Raw genomic sequence first — 19,093 nt, forward strand, 5'->3', positions numbered from 1 at the left:
AGAAGGGGGAAGAGAGAGAGAGAAGGGGGAAGAGAGAGAGAGAAGAAGGGGAAAAGAGAGAGAGAGAAGGGGGAAGAGAGAGAGAGAGAGAGAGAAGGGGGAAGAGAGAGAAGAGAGATAGAGAAGGGGGAAGAGAGAGAGAGATAGAGAAGGGGGGAAGAGAGAGAGAGAGAAGGGGAAGAGAGAGAGAGAAGAAGGGGGAAGAGAGAGAAGAGAGAGAGAGAAGAAGGGGGGGAGAGAGAGAGAGAGAGAAGAAGGGGGAAGAGGAGGAAGAGAGAGAGAAGGGGGAAGAGAGAGAGAGAGAGAGAAGGGGGAAGAGAGGGAGAGAGAGAGAGAGAAGAAGGGGGAGAGAGAGAGAGAAGGGGAAGAGAGAGAGAGAGAAGGGGAAAGAGAGAGAGAGAGAGAGAGAGAAGGGGGAAGAGAGAGAGAGAGAGAGAGAGGAGAGAAGGGGAAGAGAGAGAGAGAGAGAGAAGAAGGGGAAAGAGAGAGAGAGAGAGAGAAGGGGGAAGAGAGAGAGAGAGAAGGGGGAAGAGAGAGAGAGAGAAGAAGGGGGAAGAGAGAGAGAGAGAGAAGGGGGAAGAGAGAGAGAGAGAGAGAGAAGGGGGAAGAGAGAGAGAGAGAAGGGGGAAGAGAGAGAGAGAGAAGAAGGGGGAAGAGAGAGAGAGAAGGGGGAAGAGAGAGAGAAGGGGGAAGAGAGAGAGAGAAGTGGGAAGAGAGAGAGAGAGAAGGGGGAAGAGAGAGAGAGAGAGAGAGAAGAAGGGGAAGAGAGAGAGAGAAGGGGGAAGAGAGAGAGAGAGAAGAAGGGGGAAGAGAGAGAGAGAAGGGGGAAGAGAGAGAGAGAGAAGAAGGGGGAAGAGAGAGAGAGAGAAGGGGGAAGAGAGAGAGAGAGAGAAGGGGGAAGAGAGAGAGAGAGAGAAGAAGGGGGAAGAGAGAGAGAGAGAAGGGGAAGAGAGAGAGAGAGAGAGAGAGAGAGAAGGGGGAAGAGAGAGAGAGAGAGAGAAGGGGAAGAGAGAGAGAGAGAAGAAGGGGGAAGAGAGAGAGAGAGAAAAGAAGGGGGAAGAGAGAGAGAAAAGAAGGGGGAAGAGAGAGAGAGAGAAGGGGGAGAGAGAGAGAGAGAGAGAAGAAGGGGGAAGAGAGAGAGAGAGAGAAAAGGGGGAAGAGAGAGAGAGAAGGGGGAAGAGAGAGAGAGAACGGGAAAGAGAGAGAGAAGGAGGAAGAGAGAGAGAGAACGGGGAAGAGAGGGAGAGAGAAGGGGGAAAGAGAGAGAGAGAGAGAAGGGGGAAGAGAGAGAGAGAGAGAGAGAAGAAGGGGGAGAGAGAGAGAGAGAGAGAGAGAAGGGGGAAGAGAGAGAGAGAGAGAGAAGGGGGAAGAGAGAGAGAGAGAGAAGGGGGAAGAGAGAGAGAGAGAAGAAGGGGGAAGAGAGAGAGAGAGAAAAGAAGGGGGAAGAGAGAGAGAGAGAAGGGGGAAGAGAGAGAGAGAGAGAGAAGAAGGGGGAAGAAGAGAGAGAGAGAGAGAGAGAGAGAGAGAGAGAGAAGAAGGGGGAAGAGAGAGAGAGAGAAAAGGGGGAAGAGAGAGAGAGAAGGGGGAAGAGAGAGAGAGAACAGGGAAGAGAGAGAGAGAAGGAGGAAGAGAGAGAGAGAGAGAGAACGGGGAAGAGAGAGAGAGAAGGGGGAGGAGAGAGAGAGAGAGAGGAGGGGGAAGAGAGAGAGAGAGAAGGGGGAGAGAGAGAGAGAGAGAGAGAGAGAGAGAGAGAGTGAAGGGGGAAGAGAGAGAGAGAGGAATAAGGTGAATGAAAGTGGAAGAGTATAAAAGAGAGCAAAAGAGATGTAGGTGAATCCAGGTTAAAAATGAGACTACAGTGGTGGTTAAAGTGGTCCTAGTTTCTCTCTCTGGGTGGTAGTGATGTGCCGGGCCCTCTTACCCTCATCTTGGAGCAGGCGTCTTGTGTTGACTCTGTTCCTCTCAGCTCTTTCACCAGCATGGAGCCCAGGTACTGTCAGAGACATAAAGGTAAACAACGTTAGCATTCACATTCCATCCTAGAACTATTATACAGACACATGAAGGATCATAGAATCATTCAATGTAAGATGGAATCTTAAACGCCAGTCGCATAATAACGCAGTGCTTTCTGATGTGATGAAAACAACCTGGAAATCCCCAGAGGAGTGTAAACAGGGCTGGAGCGGGCAGGAAATGTGCAAAGTGGGGAGGTCAATAAGTGAGGACCTAGTTCGTGAGGACACAGACCCAATTTAATAAAGGTGGTGTTTATGGGGACAGTACTTATGGGGACATTAGGGCTAAAGGGACGTAATGGGTGTACGATTAACTGCTCAGCGCCCACTGTTGATTTGAGAGCTAAAAGCCCCAAAGAGGATTTTTTATAGGATGTTCTGACACCCAAAGTGCAAACATTGATCCTTTTATACCTCGACCCCCTGACCCTAAATCATTTACCCTTCAGGATATGCTTTTGAAAAATGTCCCGGCAAAACAATCCACCTAATCTTACCCTTCGTCAAAAGATAACAAATACATTGCATTAGCTTAACAGTAACACAACCACACCCTGATTTCTCTACTATTTTAAGTGCAGTAGAATGAATGAGTCATTTCTTTATGGGAGGTAGGCTGGTGGTTGTAGTGGGGTTGTCTGGGCTGGTTACTGCTCTTTCTGGCTCTGTTGTTAATAATGCTATGGTATCAAGGGAGCGTCGTCTGTTCTCGTATAGAGAACACTGTAATAACGTTACAAACCTCCAAGAAGCCCCTGTCTCTGGGTATGTGTTTGTGAATATGTGTGTGTGTGTGCGCGCGCTTCATTGTGAAAACAAACAGTAGTGTCGTCTGAGGCTGAAAACGTTACAGAGAACATAGTAATAACATTACAGAGTGAAAGCCCTACAGGGCTTTGGGGAATCAGTATTGACCGATTATACAGTTAGGATTATGTGTGTCATTCTAGCCATGTAAGGATGACGTAAGACAGTGGTCAAAAGAACATCATCTGAAGAGGACACAATGTGATAACGTTGGAGCAACATCTTAGCAATGTTTCCCTTTAAGAGTACAACAACAGTGCATTCATTAAAGGGAGTGCATTTTCTTGTTTCTCCTGTGTTAAAATTACATTCAACAACCATCACGCTCTAGAAATGGACAACGCAATCATGTTCGACACTAATCCCAAAAGGCGTTGAAATAACGTTAGGACATTGTCTGGTGTAATAAAGAAGGTATGTTATACAGTGGGGCAAAAAAGTATTTAGTCAGCCACCAATTGTGCAAGTTCTCCCACTTAAAAAGATGAGAGAGGCCTGTAATTTTCATCATAGGTACACTTCAACTATGGCAAAATGACAACAAAAAAATCTAAATTTATTTGCAAATTATGGTGGAAAATAAGTATTTGGTCAATAACAAAAGTTTATCTCAATACTTTGTTATATACCCTTTGTTGGCAATGACAGAGGTCAAATGTTTTCTGTAAGTCTTCACGAGGTTTTCACACACTGTTGCTGGTATTTTGGCCCATTCCTCCATGCAGATCTCCTCTAGAGCAGTGATTTTTTGGGGGCTGTTGCTGGGCAACACGGACTTTCAAATCCCTCCAAAGATTTTCTATGGGGTTGAGATCTGGAGACTGGCTAGGTCACTCCAAGACCTTGAAATGCTTCTTACAAAGCCACTCCTTTGTTGCCCGGGCGGTGTGTTTGGGATCATTGTCATGCTGAAAGACCCAGCCACATTTCATCTTCAATGCCCTTGCTGATGGAAGGAGGTTTTCACTCAAAATCTCTCGATACATGGCCCCATTCATTCTTTCCTTTACACGGATCAGTCGTCCTGGTCCCTTTGCAGAAAAACAGCCCCAAAGCATGATGTTTCCACCCCCATGCTTCACAGTAGGTATGGTGTTCTTTGGATGCAACTCAGCATTCTTTGTCCTCGAAAAACGACGAGTTGAGTTTTTACCAAAAAGTTATATTTTGGTTTCATCTGACCATATGACATTCTCCCAATCTTCTTCTGGATCATCCAAATGCTATCTAGCAAACTTCAGACGGGCCTGGACATGTACTGGCTTAAGCAGGGGGACACGTCTGGCACTGCAGGATTTGAGTCCCTGGCGGCGTAGTCTGTTACTGATGGTAGGCTTTGTTACTTTGGTCCCAGCTCGGTGCAGGTCATTCACTAGGTCCCCCGTGTGGTTCTGGGATTTTTGCTCACCGTACTTGTGATCATTTTGACCCCACGGGGTGAGATCTTGCGTGGAGCCCCAGATCAAGGGAGATTATCAGTGGTCTTGTATGTCTTCCATTTCCTAATAATTGCTCCCACAGTTGATTTCTTCAAACCAAGCTGCTTACCTATTGCAGATTCAGTCTTCCCAGCCTGGTGCAGGTCTACAATTTTGTTTCTGGTGTCCTTTGACAGCTCTTTGGACTTGGCCATAGTGGAGTTTGGAGTGTGACTGTTTGAGGTTGTGGACAGGTGTCTTTTATACTGATAACAAGTTCAAACAAGTGGAGGATAGAGGAGCCTCTTAAAGAAGAAGTTACAGGTCTGTGAGAGCCAGAAATCTTGCTTGTTTGTAGGTGACCAAATACTTATTTTCCACCATAATTTGCAAATAAATTCATTAAAAATCCTACAATGTGATTTTCTGGATTGTTTCCCCTCATTTTGTCTGTCATAGTTGAAGTGTACCTATGATGAAAATTACATGCCCCTCATCTTTTTAAGTGGGAAACTTGCACAATTGGTGGCTGACAAAATACTTTTTTGCCCCACTGAATATGCAGTGATGACATTTGGCGGTCTAAGAATGTTAATAAAGAAAGTATAATGAAATCAGAGCTGGTCTATAATAAAGAAAGTATCATGACATCAGAGCTGGTCTATAATAAAGAAAGTATAATGACATCAGAGCTGGTCTATAATAAAGAAAGTATCATGACATCAGAGCTGGTCTATAATAAAGAAAGTATCATGACATCAGAGCTGGTCTATAATAAAGAAAGTATCATGACATCAGAGCTGGTCTATAATAAAGAAAGTATCATGACATCAGAGCTGGTCTATAATAAAGAAAGTATCATGACATCAGAGCTGGTCTATAATAAAGAAAGTATCATGACATCAGAGCTGGTCTATAATAAAGAAAGTATCATGACATCAGAGCTGGTCTATAATAAAGAAAGTATAATGACAGAGCTGGTCTATAATAAAGAAAGTGTAATGACATCAGAGCTGGTCTATAATAAAGAAAGTATAATGACATCAGAGCTGGTCTATAATAAAGAAAGTATAATGACATCAGAGCTGGTCTATAATAAAGAAAGTATAATGACAGAGCTGGTCTATAATAAAGAAAATATAATGACATCAGAGCTGGTCTATAATAAAGACAGTATAATGACATCAGAGCTGGTCTATAATAAAGAAAGTATAATGACAGAGCTGGTCTATAATAAAGAAAATATAATGACATCAGAGCTGGTCTATAATAAAGAGAGTATAATGACATTAGAGCTGGTCTATAATAAAGAAAGTATAATGACATTAGAGCTGGTCTATAATAAAGAAAGTATAATGACACTCAGAGCTGGTCTATAATAAAGAAAGTATCATGACATTAGAGCTGGTCTATAATAAAGAAAGTATAATGACATCAGAGCTGGTCTATAATAAAGAAAGTATAATGACATTAGAGCTGGTCTATAATAAAGAAAGTATAATGACAGAGCTGGTCTATAATAAAGAAAGTATAATGACAGAGCTGGTCTATAATAAAGAAAGTATAATGACAGAGCTGGTCTATAATAAAGAAAGTATAATGACATCAGAGCTGGTCTATAATAAAGAAAGTATAATGACATCAGAGCTGGTCTATAATAAAGAAAGTATAATGACAGAGCTGGTCTATAATAAAGAAAGTATAATGACATCAGAGCTGGTCTATAATAAAGAAAGTATAATGACATCAGAGCTGGTCTATAATAAAGAAAGTATAATGACATCAGAGCTGGTCTATAATAAAGAAAGTATAATGACAGAGCTGGTCTATAATAAAGAAAATATAATGACATCAGAGCTGGTCTATAATAAAGACAGTATAATGACATCAGAGCTGGTCTATAATAAAGAAAGTATAATGACAGAGCTGGTCTATAATAAAGAAAATATAATGACATCAGAGCTGGTCTATAATAAAGAGAGTATAATGACATTAGAGCTGGTCTATAATAAAGAAAGTATAATGACATCAGAGCTGGTCTATAATAAAGAAAGTATAATGACACTCAGAGCTGGTCTATAATAAAGAAAGTATCATGACATTAGAGCTGGTCTATAATAAAGAAAGTATAATGGCATCAGAGCTGGTCTATAATAAAGAAAGTATAATGACATTAGAGCTGGTCTATAATAAAGAAAGTATAATGACATCAGAGCTGGTCTATAATAAAGAAAGTATCATGACATTAGAGCTGGTCTATAATAAAGAAAGTATAATGACATCAGAGCTGGTCTATAATAAAGAAAGTATAATGACATCAGAGCTGGTCTATAATAAAGAAAGTATAATGACAGAGCTGGTCTATAATAAAGAAAGTATAATGACATCAGAGCTGGTCTATAATAAAGAGAGTATAATGACACTCAGAGCTGGTCTATAATAAAGAAAGTATAATGACAGAGCTGGTCTATAATAAAGAAAGTATAATGACACTCAGAGCTGGTCTATAATAAAGAAAGTATAATGACATTAGAGCTGGTCTATAATAAAGAAAGTATAATGACATCAGAGCTGGTCTATAATAAAGAAAGTATAATGACATTAGAGCTGGTCTATAATAAAGAAAGTATAATGACATCAGAGCTGGTCTATAATAAAGAAAGTATAATGACATCAGAGCTGGTCTATAATAAAGAAAGTATAATGACAGAGCTGGTCTATAATAAAGAAAGTATAATGACATCAGAGCTGGTCTATAATAAAGAGAGTATAATGACACTCAGAGCTGGTCTATAATAAAGAAAGTATAATGACAGAGCTGGTCTATAATAAAGACAGTATAATGACATCAGAGCTGGTCTATAATAAAGAAAGTATAATGACAGAGCTGGTCTATAATAAAGAAAATATAATGACATCAGAGCTGGTCTATAATAAAGAGAGTATAATGACATTAGAGCTGGTCTATAATAAAGAAAGTATAATGACATTAGAGCTGGTCTATAACAAAGAAAGTATAATGACACTCAGAGCTGGTCTATAATAAAGAAAGTATCATGACATTAGAGCTGGTCTATAATAAAGAAAGTATAATGACATTAGAGCTGGTCTATAATAAAGAAAGTATAATGACATCAGAGCTGGTCTATAATAAAGAAAGTATAATGACATCAGAGCTGGTCTATAATAAAGAAAGTATAATGACAGAGCTGGTCTATAATAAAGAAAGTATAATGACATCAGAGCTGGTCTATAATAAAGAAGTATAATGACACTCAGAGCTGGTCTATAATAAAGAAAGTATAATGACAGAGCTGGTCTATAATAAAGAAAGTATAATGACACTCAGAGCTGGTCTATAATAAAGAAAGTATAATGACATTAGAGCTGGTCTATAATAAAGAAAGTATAATGACATCAGAGCTGGTCTATAATAAAGAAAGTATAATGACATTAGAGCTGGTCTATAATAAAGAAAGTATAATGACATCAGAGCTGGTCTATAATAAAGAAAGTATAATGACATCAGAGCTGGTCTATAATAAAGAAAGTATAATGACAGAGCTGGTCTATAATAAAGAAAGTATAATGACATCAGAGCTGGTCTATAATAAAGAGAGTATAATGACACTCAGAGCTGGTCTATAATAAAGAAAGTATAATGACAGAGCTGGTCTATAATAAAGAAAGTATAATGACATCAGAGCTGGTCTATAATAAAGAAAGTATAATGACAGAGCTGGTCTATAATAAAGAAAGTATAATGACACTCAGAGCTGGTCTATAATAAAGAAAGCATAATGACATCAGAGCTGGTCTAAAATAAAGAAAGTATAATGACATCAGAGCTGGTCTATAATAAAGAAAGTATAATGACACTCAGAGCTGGTCTATAATAAAGACAGTATAATGACATCAGAACTGGTCAAAAAATAAAGACAGTATAATGACATCAGAGCTGGTCTATAATAAAGAAAGTATAATGACAGAGCTGGTCTATAATAAAGAAAGTATAATGACATCAGAGCTGGTCTATAATAAAGAGAGTATAATGACATTAGAGCTGGTCTATAATAAAGAAAATATAATGACATCAGAGCTGGTCTATAATAAAGAAAGTATAATGACATCAGAGCTGGTCTATAATAAAGAAAGTATAATGACATCAGAGCTGGTCTATAATAAAGAGAGTATAATGACATTAGAGCTGGTCTATAATAAAGAAAATATAATGACATCAGAGCTGGTCTATAATAAAGAAAGTATAATGACATCAGAGCTGGTATATAATAAAGAAAGTATAATGACATCAGAGCTGGTCTATAATAAAGAAAGTATAATGACAGAGCTGGTCTATAATAAAGAAAGTATAATGACACTCAGAGCTGGTCTATAATAGAGAATTGATTAAAACAAAGTTTGGTTTTATGAAGACAACATTGTAATGACATTAGAGAATTGTCTCTGGTTGAATGAAGATCATTGTGAGTAATAGAATCAGTGCGTTTACAGCATCAGGCCTTAGAGGATTCGTCCCTCTCTTCTCTCTTTTTACATCCTCAACTCTATCCTCTTCCTCCGTACACTGCTTACATCCTCAACTCTATCCTCTTCCTCCGTACACTGCTTACATCCTCAACTCTATCCTCTTCCTCTGTACACTGCTTACATCCTCAACTCTATCCTCTTCCTCTGTACACTGCTTACATCCTCAACTCTATCCTCTTCCTCCGTACACTGCTTACATCCTCAATTCTATCCTCTCCTCCTCTGTACACTGCTTACATCCTCAACTCTATCCTCTTCCTCGTACACTGCTTACATCCTCAACTCTATCCTCTTCCTCGTACACTGCTTACATCCTCAACTCTATCCTCTTCCTCCGTACACTGCTTACATCCTCAACTCTATCTCTGTACACTGCTTACATCCTCAACTCTATCCTCTTCCTCCGTACACTGCTTACATCCTCAACTCTATCCTCACTGCTTACATCCTCAACTCTATCCTCACTGCTTACATCCTCAACTCTATCCTCTTCCTCTTCCTCTGTACACTGCTTACATCCTCAACTCTATCCTCTTCCTCTGTACACTGCTTACATCCTCAACTCTATCCTCTTCCTCTGTACACTGCTTACATCCTCAACTCTATCCTCTTCCTCTGTACACTGCTTACATCCTCAACTCTATCCTCTTCCTCCGTACACTGCTTACATCCTCAACTCTATCCTCTTCCTCTGTACACTGCTTACATCCTCAACTCTATCCTCACACTCTACATCCTCAACTCTATCCCTTCCTCTGTACACTGCTTACATCCTCAACTCTATCCTCTTCCTCTGTACACTGCTTACATCCTCAACTCTATCCTCTTCCTCTGTACACTGCTTACATCCTCAACTCTATCCTCTTCCTCCGTACACTGCTTACATCCTCAACTCTATCCTCTTCCTCTGTACACTGCTTACATCCTCAACTCTATCCTCTTCCTCCGTACACTGCTTACATCCTCAACTCTATCCTCTTCCTCTGTACACTGCTTACATCCTCAACTCTATCCTCCCCTCGCTTAATCTCTCCATCCTTCTCTCTCTCTCTCGCTCCTTTTCTTTCTCTCTCAGATTCTCCTCTATCTCACTATCTCACTTCGTGGGGCCATGTGGAGCTTCAGTCCTGGGAGAGTAGTTGCTTGGCACTGATTATTTAATTTATTTACACTTTCTCTCTCTGCCTTCCTTCTTCCCTCTCTCAACCCACACTACCTTATCCTTCCCTCTCTCAACCCACACTACCTTATCCCTCCCTCTCTCAACCCACACTACCTTATCCCTCCCTCTCTCAACCCACACTACCTTATCCCTCCCTCTCTCAACCCACACTACCTTATCCCTCCCTCTCTCAACCCACACTACCTTATCCCCCACTCTCTCAACCCACACTACCTTATCCCTCCCTCTCTCAACCCACACTACCTTATCCCTCCCTCTCTCAACCCACACTACCTTATCCCCCACTCTCTCAACCCACACTACCTTATCCCTCCCTCTCTCAACCCACACTACCTTATCCCTCCCTCTCTCAACCCACACTACCTTATCCCCCACTCTCTCAACCCACACTACCTTTATCCTCACTCTCTCAACCATCACTTCCTTATCCCTCCCTCTCTCAACCCACACTACCTTATCCCTCCCTCTCTCAACCCACATGACCTTTTCCCTCACTCTATCACAAACTCTCTCGCTTACTCACACTCACTGTTTCTCTCTCTCTTTCTCTCTAATCCTCTAGCCCCCTCATCTCCACAACAGCACCTCTGAGCCAATCGCTAAGCACAACTGTGCAAGAGTCAATCACAATTCAACACGGCTGGCTCCGAGAGCCAATGGGAGCCTCCAGACTCCAAATGGGAGCCAATCATCTTCCCGGTGATTCATCAGCTGAAAGTGGGTAGTAATCAGTGTTACATGGTTGCTGGGGCTAAGCCAATCAAATGTACATGTGCAGTATCCTTGGATACATGGTTGGTTTTATGTAACGGGAGGCTAAAATTACTGCAGCAGCGTGAATAGCTTGGTGCAGTATTGATCGAAGGGTGAAACATGGTTTTACTCCTGAATACCTCCAGTGTGTCAGTTAGGTAACACAAGTGCAGGTACTTTAAGTCAGGGGGGGGGGGCTGAAAGTGTGTTTCTTGAACCCCCTTGGCAGACAGGGCATCTCTCCCACATTACAGTATTATTCAAACCTTTTCAGATGGGGACCCAATTCGTTCCACCAGAATTTCTGGAGATTTTCTTCCCAATAATTTCTCTAAACCCCACCCTAACCCAATACGACAGAACCTTAAAATCTGTACATTTTTACATCAACAAATAACCTTCATCATAGTTTCTTCTCTTATCAAAATACATTTACTCAATAAAATGGTATTTGTTTGTACTATCTTCCTGAAAAACGTATATTGTCCAATACAATAATCTGTACTCTAAATGTTTAGTTCCTTTTTATTGACCCCACTGATGGTCCCCTAGCGGGGTCGCGACCCCGACTTTGAATACCGCTGCTGTAGAATATGATACGATGCTAATGTAGCGTTTTGCATGCATACACATTCACAAGCATATCATACATGCATGAAAAGCATACTAACACACACACACACACACACACACACACACACACACACACACACACACACACACACACACACTGTATAACATAGGGACGGGACTACTCACGTAAGCTTCATAGTCACACGACTGGAAGATGAGTTTCTCAGGGTGGTGCTGCCAGTATTGCACTGGAGTGGACGAGGTGGCCTCGTTGGGAGGACGCAACGTGATTGGCTCGCACCATTCGCCTTGCTGTAACGACAGCCAATGGCAAGATCAGACAGAGGCCACGGATGAGGAATCACAGACGATTACAAGGAAAAGGATTGGGCACAAACTTAAGTCAAGCATATTCTGAGCTGATACATCTAGTCTGTCAGATATGTGCTGCCGTTTGCGCCTAAGCACATGGCACTTCTATGATGTAACAGGTTCTATCCAGACTGACTGAACATGAAAAGCTTAACAACAACGCTTCAACAACATTTTGAGACCTCACTGTGTTTTTATGGATCATCCTCTCCTAATGCTAAGTGCGTTTTAACAGTCTTAGAAGGGTCATATTTAAATGGCTTTTCATACTGTTTAATTCCCCTAGCTAGTGCTATGATGCTCACACCTCCCCTGGCACTGTGTGGAAAATCCCTGTCCTTCTTTCTTTCATCCTATTCAACAGAAACAGGAAATGGATATATATTTAGCTACAGTACTTTTCCCTTAGCCAATATGTTCTAAATCAAATGGAAATGATCATGAGTAAATGGACTTGTATTATCAACAAATATAATGTACATTTATATCACGTACATTGACAGTTGACTGTTCGACTGTTCGTCACGTACAATGACAACAACAGTATTTGATGCACACTAGCATCACAGACAACTTACAGTATCATTTCTTGCAGAAGGTCTTTCTCCAACATCATGAGACTGATAAATAAATAGAAATAAGATCCAGGATCAGGACAACAAGAAGTTGGTTGATAACATAGAGCTGGATAGAGGGTGCACTTTCCACAAAGCCTGTTTTAGCATGGGCAGCGCCATTGAGGACTTTCATCAATGGAGATAGCCCTCAATGGCACTGCCCATGCTGTAATAGAAACCATAATGGCAAATATGCAAAGACGTGGCCTCTATCCAACTCTATGGTCTATAATAATCAAGCAGACGATAATCACACAGGCAATGTTTACAACAAGGCTGGAGTGTGAGGAAATCCTCCCGACACAGTTTCATAATCAAAGTCCCATGACAGGTGCTGATACACTACTATACGGGAGTGCTTGTTTGTTTGTGTGTCACATCCATCTGCATCTTAATGAGATACTCTGGAGGTGAGGTAATCAGGGATAATGACATTGGGGTAAATAGCTGCAGGGTGAGCCCTAGAGGAGGATCAGAACAGGTAATCTACTCCAAAACAATGGGCTACTCTAACTGATCTAAGTGACAAAGATAGATAGAGGGGGGGGGGAGAAAAAGAGATGGGGAGAGACGAAGATAGAGACACAAATTGCAAAACACAATTATATAAAGACCAGAAAGAGCACAGAGAAAGAACCTCATTATTCCTGTAATGGGGCCCAGGGCATGATCTCTGACTGCCTCAGTAGCAATGTAGGGAGCAGGGCATGATCTCTGACTGCCTCAGTAGTAATAGAGGGAGTAGGGCCACGTCTTTGACTGCCTCAGTAGTAATGGGGGGAGTAGGGCATGAGGGGTAGTAGGGCATGATCTCTGACTGCCTCAGTAGCAATGTAGGGAGCAGGGCATGATCTCTGACTGCCTCAGTAGTAATAGAGGGACTGCCTCAGGGCCACATGATCTTTGACTGCCTCAGTAGCAATGGGGGAGTAGGGCATGAGGGGGAGCAGGGCATGATCTCTGACTGCCTCAGTCGTAATGGGGAGGGAGCAGGGCATGATCTCTGACTGCCTCAGTAGTAATGGGGGAGGGAGCAGGGCATGATCTCTGACTGCCTCAGTCGTAATGGGGAGGGAGCAGGGCATGATCTCTGACTGCCTCAGTAGCAATGGGGGGGAGTAGGGCAGTAGCAATGGGGTAGAAGGCCATGATCGCTGACTGCCTCAGTCATAATGGGGAGATCTCTGGAGCAGGGCATGATCTCTGACTGCCTCAGTCGTAATGGGGGAGTAGGACATGAGGGGTAGTCGGCCATGATGGGGAGGGAGCAGGGCATGCTGACTGCCTCAGTCGTAATGGGGAGGGAGCAGGGCATGATCTCTGACTGCCTCAGTAGCAATGGGGAGGGAGCAGGGCATGATCTCTGACTGCCTCAGTAGCAATGGGGAGGGAGCAGGGCATGATCTCTGACTGCCTCAGTAGCAATGATCTCTGACTGGGGTGGGGGGGGCAGGGCATGATCTCTGACTGCCTCAACAGCAATGGGGGTGGGGGACTGGCAATGGGGTATGATCTCGGACTGCCTTAGTAGCAAGGAGTGGGAGTAGGGCATGATCTCTGACTGCCTCAGTAGTAATGGGGGAGTAGGGCATGAGGGGTAGTAGGCCATGATCGCTGACTGCCTCAGTAGTAATGGGGAGGGAGCAGGGCATGAACTGACTACCTCAGCAGCAATTGGGGGAGCAGGGCATGATCTCTGACTGCCTCAGTAGCAATGGAGGAGTAGGGCATGATCTCTGACTGCCTCAGTAGTAATGGGGAGGAGCAGGGCATGAACTGACTACCTCAGCAGCAATTGGGGGGGAGCAGGGCATGATCTCTGACTGCCTCAGTAGCAACGGGGGAGTAGGGCATGATCTTTGACTGCCTCAGTTGCAATGGGCAGTCAGAGGCATTGTGGAGGAAAAGGGGGAAAAAGGGAGAGATAAAGGAAAGAGTGGAAAGTATATGAGAGTGAGAGGAATACAGAAGTCTCCATAATGATCCCCTCTACACGACCTTGTTGACTCACTGCACTCACCTGAGTGCTGCTCTAAAGAGGCCAATGTTGTCATGAGTCGTGACACAAACGCACTTCAAAGAGTCAGTCGTGTAGAAACATAAGTGTGTGTCTGGTGCGACAAGCTCTGTGAATCACACACACTCTCACACACACTCTCATACACACTCCGGATGGACCCTAATCGGGGTAGACCAAAGGAACGCTTAAGAGAAGCTGCTCTCCCAGATGCCTCTGACTCGCAGACCGTGCTTTCATAGGTTGGTGGAGAGGTTCAATAGGAGTATCATGGATTTTGGTAGAGAGGTTACCATACTGTACCATGCATGCTAATATTCAGTGCATTCGGAAAGTATTCAGACCCCTTGACTTTCCACATTTCGTTACGTTACAGCCTTATTCAAAAATGATTATAATTTTTTTCAAAAATCAATCTACACACAATACCCCATAATGACAAAGCAAAAACAGGTTTTTAGAAATGTTTGCACATGTATTAAAAACAAAAACTGAAATATCACATTTACATAAGTATTCAGACCCCTTACTTAGTACTTTGTTGAAGCACCTTTGGCAGCGATTACAGTCTCGAGTCTTGGGTTTGACGCTACAAGCTTGGCACACCTGTATTTGGGGAGTTTCTCCCATTCTGCTCTGCAGATCCTCTCAAGCTCTGTCAGGTTGGATGGGGAGCGTTGCTTCACAGCTATTGTCAGGTCTCTCCAGAGATATTAGATCGGTTTCAAGTCCGGGCTCTGGCTGGGCCAATCAAGGACATTCAGAGACTTGTCCCAAAGCCACTCCTGTGTTGTCTTGGCTGTGTGCTTAGGGTCGTTGTCCTGTCGGAAGGTGAACCTTCACTCCAGTCTGAGGTCCTGAGCGCTCTGGAGCAGGTTTTCATCAAGGATCTCTCTGTACTTTGCTCCGTTCATCTTTGACTCGATCCTGACTAGTCTCCCAGTCCCTGCTGCTGAAAAACATCCACACAGCATGATGCTGCCATCATGATGCTGCCATCACCATGCTTCACCGTAGGGATGGTGCCAGGGTCCTCCAGACGTGACACTTGGCATTCAGGCCAAAGAGTTCAATCTTGGTTTCAGACCAGCGAAGCTTGTTTCTCATGGTCTGAGAGTCTTTAGGTGCCTTTTGGCAAACTCCAAGTGGCCTGTCATGTGCTGAGGAGTGGCTTCCATCTGGCCACTCTATCATAAAGGTCTGATTGGTGGTGTGCTACATAGATGGTTGTCCTTCTGGAAGGTTCTCCCATCTTCACAGAGGAACTCTGGAGCTCAGTCAGAGTGACCATCATGTTCTTGGTCACCTCCCTGACTAAGGCCCTTCTCTCCTGATTGCTCAGCTTGGCCAGGCGGCCAGCTCTAGGAAAAGTATTGGTGGTTCCAAACTTTTTTCCATTTAAGAATGATTGAGGCCACTGTGTTCTTGCAGATCTTCAATGCTGCAGAATTTTTTGCTACCCTTCCCCAGATCTGTGCCTCGACACAATCCTGTCTCGGAGCTCTACGGACTATTCCTTCGACATCATGGCTTGATTTTTGCTCTGATATGCACTGTGGGACCTTATATAGACAGATGTGTGCCTTTCCAAATCATGTCCAATCAACTTAATTTACCACAGGTGGACTCCAATCAAGTTGTAGAAACATCTCAAGGATGATCAATGGAAACAGGACGCACCAGAGTTCAATTTCGAATCTCATTGCAAAGGGTCTGAATACTTATGTAAATAAGGTATTTCTGTTTTTTATTTTTTATAAATGATCGAACATTTCTAAAAACCTGTTTTCGCTTTGTCATTATGGGGTATTGTGTGTAAAGTGATGGGGGAAAATTGCTATTTAATATATTTTAGAATGACGCTGTAACATAACAAAATGTGGAAAAAGCAAAGGGGTCTGAATACTTTCGGGAATGCACAGTATATAAGTTAAATAGCATGCTAATACAGGTTGGTAGAGCAGTTATGGTACAGTATAGGGCAGGATTCCCCAAAAGGCAATCCAAGGGCCAAATATACAGTCGTGGGCAAAAGTTTTGAGAATGACACAAATATACATTTTCACAAAGTGCTGCCTCAGTTTGTATGATGGCAATTTGCATATACTCCAGAATGTTGTGAAGAGTGATCAGATGAACTGCAATTACTTTTGAAGTACCTCTTTGCCATGCAAATGACCTGAATCCCCAAAAACCATTTCCACTGCATTTCAGCCCTGCCACAAAAGGACCAGCTGACATCATGTCAGTGATTCTTCCGTTAACACAGGTGTGAGTGTTGATGAGGACACGGCTGGAGATCACTTTGTCATGCTGATTGAGTTCGAATAACAGACTGGAAGCTTCAAAAGGAGGGTGGTGCTTGGAATCATTGTTCTTCCTCTGTCAACCATGGTTACCTTCAAGGAAACGCGTGCGTCATCATTGCTTTTCACAAAAGGGCTTCACAGGCACAGCCAGTAAGATTCCACCTAAATCAACCATTTATCAGATCATCAAGAACTTCAAGGAGAGCAGTTCAATTGTTGTGAAGAAGGCTTCAGGGTGCCCAAGAAAGTCCAGCAAGCGCCAGGACCGTCTCAGCTGCGGGATCGGCCAGTACAGAGCTTGCTCAGGAATGGCAGCAGGCAGGTGTGAGTGCATCTGCACGCACAGTGAGACGAAGACTTGAGGATGGCCTGGTGTCAAGAAGGGCAGCAAAGAAGCCACTTCTCTCCAGGAAAAACATCAGGGACAAACTGATATTCTGCAAAAGGTACAGGGATTGGACTGCTGAGGGCTGGGTCATTTCTCTGATGAATCCCTTTCCGATTGTTTGGGGCATCCGGAAAAAGCTTGTCCGGAGAGGACAAGGTGAGCGCTACCATCAGTCCTGTGTCATGCCAACAGTAAAGCATCCTGAGACCATTCATGTGTGGGGTTGCTTCTCAGCCAAGGGAGTGGGCTCACTCACAATTCTGTCTAAGAACACAGCCATGAATAAAGAATGGTACCAACACATCCGAGAGCAACTTCTCCCAACCATCCAGGAACAGTTTGGTGACGAACAATGCCTTTTCCATTATGATGAAGCACCTTGCCTGGCTCTGGGAACAAAACATCAATATTTTGGGTCCATGGCCAGGAAACTCCCAGACCTTAATCTGAGAACTTGTGGTCAATCCTCAAGAGGCGGGTGGACAAACAAAAACCCACAAATTCGGACAAACTCCAAGCATTGATTATGCAAGAATGGGCTGCCATCAGTAAGGATGTGGCCCAGAAGTTAATTGACAGCATGCCAGGGCGGATTGCAGAGGTCTTGAAAAAGAAGGGTCAACACTGCAAATATTGACTCTTTGCATCAACTTGTAATATTCAATACAAGCCTTTGACACTTATGAAATGCTTGTAATTATACTTCAGTATTCCACAGTAACATCTGACAAAAATATCTAAAGACACTGAGGCAACAGACTTTGTTAAAATGTATATTTGTGTCATCCTCAAAACTTTTGGCCACGGCTGTATATATATGTATTTTTAAAAATAATTGTTGTTGGACATAAAATAAATGAGCTCAAAGTGATTTTCAGTTGTTCCCAAGTACAGTAGTTTCCAAGTATAAATAAAGGCATATGTGATCTTATCCCAAAGTAATCAAGGTTTGAAATGATACTATTTTTATCTAATAATATATCTGTTTGGGATTCTTGCGGTCAATTTGCAGTGTACAAATTATTTATAACAGCGTTCTGCCCGCTGACCATACGGGAGGATGAATGATATGTCATATTATACACTGCTCAAAAAATAAAGGGAACACTTAAACAACACAATGTAACTCCAAGTCAATCACACTTCTGTGAAATCAAACTGTCCACTTAGGAAGCAACACTGATTGACAATAAATTGCACATGCTGTTGTGCAAATGGAATAGACAACAGGTGGAAATTATAGGCAATTAGCAAGACACCCCCAATAAAGGAGTGGTTCTGCAGGTGGGGACCACAGACCACTTCTCAGTTCCTATGCTTCCTGGCTGATGTTTTGGTCACTTTTGAATGCTGGCGGTGCTTTCACTCTAGTGGTAGCATGAGACGGAGTCTACAACGCACACAAGTGTCTCAGGTAGTGCAGCTCATCCAGGATGGCACATCAATGCGAGCTGTGGCAAGAAGGTTTGCTGTGTCTGTCAGCGTAGTGTCCAGAGCATGGAGGCGCTACCAGGAGACAGGCCAGTACATCAGGAGACGTGGACAAGGCCGTAGGAGGGCAACAACCCAGCAGCAGGACCGCTACCTCCGCCTTTGTGCAAGGAGGAGCAGGAGGAGCACTGCCAGAGTCCTGCAAAATGACCTCCAGCAGGCCACAAATGTGCATGTGTCTGCTCAAACGGTCAGAAACAGACTCCATGAGGGTGGTATGAGGGCCCGACGTCCACAGGTGGGGGTTGTGCTTACAGCCCAAAACCGTGCAAGGAGTTTTTAATTTGCCAGAGAACACCGAGATTGGCTAATTCGCCACTGGCGCCCTGTGCTCTTCACAGATGAAAGCAGGTTCACACTGAGCACATGTGACAGACGTGACAGAGTCTGAAGATGCCGTGGAGAACGTTCTGCTGCCAGCAACATCCTCCAGCATGACCGGTTTGGCGGTGGGTCAGTCATGGTGTGGGGTGGCATTTCTTTGGGGGGCTGCACAGCCCTCCATGTGCTTGCCAGAGGTAGCCTGACTGCCATTAGGTACCGAGATGAGATCCTCAGACCCCTTGTGAGACCATATGCTGGTGCGGTTGGCCCTGGGT

At 43.2% G+C, this 19,093-nt stretch overlaps 1 pseudogene; it reads right to left on the bottom strand.

Moving 5' to 3' along the window:
- Positions 1-1,790: 1,790 nt before the first annotated feature.
- The window catches only part of LOC121843892, a 70,481-nt pseudogene continuing 53,178 nt past the window's right edge, over positions 1,791-19,093 (bottom strand).

The sequence above is a fragment of the Oncorhynchus tshawytscha genome, unplaced genomic scaffold (genome assembly GCF_018296145.1).
Source record: "Oncorhynchus tshawytscha isolate Ot180627B unplaced genomic scaffold, Otsh_v2.0 Un_contig_12630_pilon_pilon, whole genome shotgun sequence".
In the NCBI taxonomy this organism is placed as follows: domain Eukaryota; kingdom Metazoa; phylum Chordata; class Actinopteri; order Salmoniformes; family Salmonidae; genus Oncorhynchus; species Oncorhynchus tshawytscha.